At 47.3% G+C, this 4,364-nt stretch overlaps 1 non-coding gene across 2 annotated transcripts; it reads right to left on the bottom strand.

The window, feature by feature from the left end:
- Positions 1-373: 373 nt before the first annotated feature.
- LOC105484898 (uncharacterized) lies at positions 374-4,050 on the bottom strand. 2 transcript variants are annotated; one of them, XR_011613614.1, is made up of 4 exons: positions 3,277-4,050; positions 1,070-2,470; positions 812-948; positions 374-688 (listed from the first exon to the last, which is right to left on the bottom strand). It is a non-coding gene; the product is annotated as an uncharacterized protein (transcript). The 2 variants fall into 2 exon arrangements; XR_989285.2 differs by having other exon boundaries at positions 1,070-4,050.
- Between the last annotated feature and the right edge of the window lie 314 nt (positions 4,051-4,364).

The following is a 4,364-nucleotide window of genomic DNA, read 5'->3' as shown; positions in this document are numbered from 1 at the left end:
TTTACACCCATACTATGAGATATATCTTGTATAGCATCGGAAATATCTGCAATCTGCCTTCACTTAAATCTTATTTACATTTATTTTATTGCAATATAAATGGATATTAAAAATCTTTAATACAGTTTTTTTTTTACCCCATTCTGCAGGTTCTGCTCCCTCTGTGGGGAGTCTAAGGGCAGCAGGGTTCCTTGCTGATTGCAAATAGTGTCCCAGTCACCTGCCTGGGGACCCCCAAGAGAGAGGAAGCCAGTGTCAATTCTTCAAGCTCATGTCTCAGTTTTAGCCTAAAGAGGAGGTGGCTTAGAAGGCCGGGAGTTGGCATCCAACGGTATGTGGCATCCGAAGGTATAAAACATAGAGGCAGAGAGGCTTTTCAGTAGACAAGCAACTTTTAATTTTTACAAGTTACAGAAAATGCAAATTTTCATAGCATCAATGTTAGAAAAGAAAGATTAAGTGGTTCCCATCTGTGGTGCTTTTTCCAATCTGCCCATCACCAGTCCCTCTGAAGAAGCACGTGCACTCCAGATGTCTCCTTCATTGATCACATTTCTCTCTGGCTGTCTCTGTTCCTAAGTCAGAGTTACTCTTGCTGCTGCTGCTGCTGCTGCTGCTGCTGCTGCTTTGACTGCCGAGGCCTCATCGTCGTCAGCTCCATGCCTCCTGAACTTCACTCCACTGAAATCTGGTTGGGTATGAGACAGACTCCGGTGGAATGAAGGACAAGAGAAGCACATGGATTGCCTGAGGATCTTTTTCTCAGAGGGAGGGGACACATGTCAACCCCAGCCTGTGGACACTGCATTACCTGGCCAAAGGCCTTTGGCATCCTGGAATCACACACTTGGGAGATGTCGAGGACCTGAATACTCCTACCCCTCCCCAAGGATCACATTCTCCAAGGAGGCTGCAGAGAGCTAGTTCATCAACACGTCCTTGCACCTGCTGCACAGATAGACAGTGCTGAGTTGGGGAGATGAGTCTGTGGGGCCAGGGACTCTTGACTGTGTCTAATTTTCAAAGCAGCCACCCAGATAAGTCCATGTGGAACCTCCTCTGTGTTTACCTAGTTGGGATGCTGGTCACCCTCTCCCTTTGTCTAGGTCCCACTGTGTGTGCCATAACTGAGCTCGGTGTGGTTGGTCCTTTCTAGAGGAAACAGAGAAAAGGCAGGTGTTCTGCAATTGCTTTAGAAAAATTCAGCTACTCTGAGCTTGCTTACCAAGGCCGTGGAATGCAGGGACATGGGCATTCCTCTCCACAAGGTACTGTCCAAAGAGCACGAAGAGCACTTTGCAGCCCCATTTGCCAGTGTGAAATCCAGAAGAGGTAGGTGAGGAACTCAGGAAAAACCACAACTCCCAGCTGGAGCTAGGCCCATTCATGGGGGTGGGTGGACAGAGGAGGGTAAGACTCCTTGTTCTCAATCCTAGAGACTTGTCTAGGAAGGACAGCCTGCAATGGTCCCACATCCTCCCCCAAATGTGCCTGGAAAATGATTCAACTATTTCTTTGTTGGGCATGAGGATGGAGGATTTAGGGAGGAAGAAAGAAAGCTAACCTACCTTTCATAGACTGAGTCAAATAGGAAGGATGCAAAGTATCTAAGAGTTTTCTGTCCTCTCTTAAAAGAAATGCCCATCAACCCATTGCGTGCAGTTACTGCCCTGGCCTCTTCCTTGTTGTGTTCGGACATGCCCATAGCTCAGTGCAAGCCCCATAAAAGGCTGTTCTCAGCACCAACATGCAGTCTGGATGTGTTGGGGCAGATGTACCTTGTTGTTTGAAATACTTTCTTCCTGGGGCTTGTTCTGACCCGAATCAGGGAGGCAGTATCTCGTATGTGGCTCCTCCCCATGTATCTAGCCTTCTGGGCATTGGGTCTCTCTGAAAAAGGCCCTTAAGCAAGGGCTTGAGGTTTCTAGCTAGTGCTGAGAAGGAGTCACACTCTCCTCGGTCTGAATGTAAAGACTCTTTGCCAGGGTGAACACGGGACTTGCTGGGAGGCAGAGATCTGGGTACTGAGGGGAAGAAGCCTGGTTCATCTTCTCCCACTCTGCCTTCTAGATAAACACTCACAGTTCTCAATAGTGAGAGGAAAATGCACCCTGCTTGTGAATTATCTGGACTAGATACTCCTCCTGCACTGCCTTTGACCCATTCCCAATCAAAGGGAAGAAAAAGGCCAGTCTGTTGGCTGTGATAAATAAATGATGACCCAGGATGGTGGGAGGAAATGATGCCGGGAAGGCAAGATTCTTTGCCTTCTCTTTAGATTTCTGCTTAACTCCAAGAGCAAAAGGGTCAGTCAATTCTTTTCCCTACAGAAACTTGGCACCCCGCTCTTCCCTTCCCAACACGTACAGTCCACTAGATTATTCAAGTCCTCACTCTGGAGTGTGCAGAGAGCCTCACCCTCATGTGGGGTCCGTACCCTCCAAGATGGGTACTTGAGAGATGACAATGTCTGCAAAAAACAAATGGGAGGTGGCATTAATGTCAGAGAGCTCCAAAAAAGTGAGTTATTCCCTTATCACTCTCCACTCTCCAGCTGTAGACCTGTAGCTGCTACAGGTAGAGACAAAAATCCTTGAGTCAGAACCTGTATCAGGAGACTTGACCTGCTCTGGACTCCGGGTTCAAGATTCTTCTGGCCACTATGCCTTCACCAGCTAAACCCCCTAGTGGCCTTCACCATGGTTACATGGGTCTATAGCCAAGCACATGCATGATCAGAGAACAAACCGTATATGGGCTCGCTATAGGGTAAGTTCATTCAGTGACCACTCTCTTCCCCCCAGCTGCCCTCAGGATTACATCCCAAGTGTCTTCATAACATTAAAACCAACTTGAACATGAGACTCAAAGAATGAAACCAGGTCCTAAATTTTCCAGTACAGCTGCACCCTGCACCCCAGGACTGAAAAACTAGCCAAATCTCTGTTCTTCTAGTTGAGTAAATCTCCACAAAACCAGACAGAGCTACAATCTTGGTGCGTAAACTGCTCAGCACCCATCTTATCACACCAATTCCCATTATCAGCAGGATTTACTGCCTGGGATCCCTGGAAATCCTTGAGAAAACACAAAAGCGGCTGAGGATTGGTTTAAAATGCAGCAGGTTCAGCTATTTTAGCCTTGGAGGAAGTTGATAATTGACTTGCAGTGAATATGGCATTTTCCAGTCTCCTCTTCCTGCCCAGTGAGCCCCCTGATCTAGCCACTCAGCTTTGTTTTTCCAAAGCTTCCCAAATCCACAGATTTCAGACTCACCTTTAAGTACGAGTACCTGTGCCTTGAGATATCAGGACCCAGCTTTGAGTTTGCTTCAAAATAAGAATTTTTTTTGTCGTAAGATAATGCAGAACAAAGAGATGGCTAGAGCCATGCAGATGAGAAGAAGAAAAGAAATTTCAAGTCTTGGATGTTTCTTTTGCCCTTAAGGCTTGAGGACAGGGAACAAAAAATGAGAAACACTTACCCCATATAAAGCACCCAGTTCAGCAGGCCTGTGCAGAACAGAAATGGCTCCTGAGGAAAGGTGGGGGCCGGTCCTGAATAGTTGATTTCTCTCTTTAATGAAAAAGAACATGAGGCTGGATGCAGTGGCTCATGCCTGTAATCCCAACACTTTGGGAGGCCGAGGCAGGTGGATTGCTTAAGCTCAGGAATTCAAGAACAGTCTGGGCAACATGGTGAAACCCCGCCTCTACAAAAAAATACAAAAAATTAGTCAGGCGTGGTGGTGTGCGCCTGTAGTCCCAGCTACTTGAGGGGCTGAGGCAGGAGAATCGCTTGGGAGGTTGACGCTGCAGTGAGCCCAAGATTGCACCACTGCACTCCAGCCTGGGTGACAAAGTGAGACCCTTTCAAAAAAAAAAAAATGAAAGCAGAGGAAAGTGGAATTGAAGGAGAGGGAGTAAAGGTAGCTGGAAAGGACAGAGTTTGGAGTATGGTTGAGAATTGAGCTGAATTTTTAGAACAGAGATTAGCAACAGACAATAAAAGAGAAACTGGTTTTTCCAAGTCAAGGGTGAGCAAGAGGGACTCAGCCCATTTCAAGGAGGTGGTACTAGTTTCACTCTTTATTTATGCACCTCTCAGCAAAGCTTCAGGTTACCTGCTGAGCTCAACCAATGGAGAAAGGGCCTGGCAGCTGGTCCCACCTCTCAGAACCCACACCCCTGGGGGGCCACGAATGGAGAGGTCTTTCTGCAGGCTACCCGTACTTTCTCATTGTTCCGTGAACACCAGAAAAGGGAAATGAGGTCTTTGTCATCCTAGAGTTGGAGAGACACTGCGGGTTATCTGAACCTTGCACCTGAACACTTCGGCCTCCCAGAGACCTAATCGGGGAGAGG

Source organism: Macaca nemestrina, chromosome 1 (assembly GCF_043159975.1).
Source record: "Macaca nemestrina isolate mMacNem1 chromosome 1, mMacNem.hap1, whole genome shotgun sequence".
NCBI classification, from domain to species: Eukaryota; Metazoa; Chordata; class Mammalia; order Primates; family Cercopithecidae; genus Macaca; species Macaca nemestrina.
Note: the sequence above shows the minus strand (reverse complement) of the source record. Positions and strands in the feature narration are given on the sequence as shown.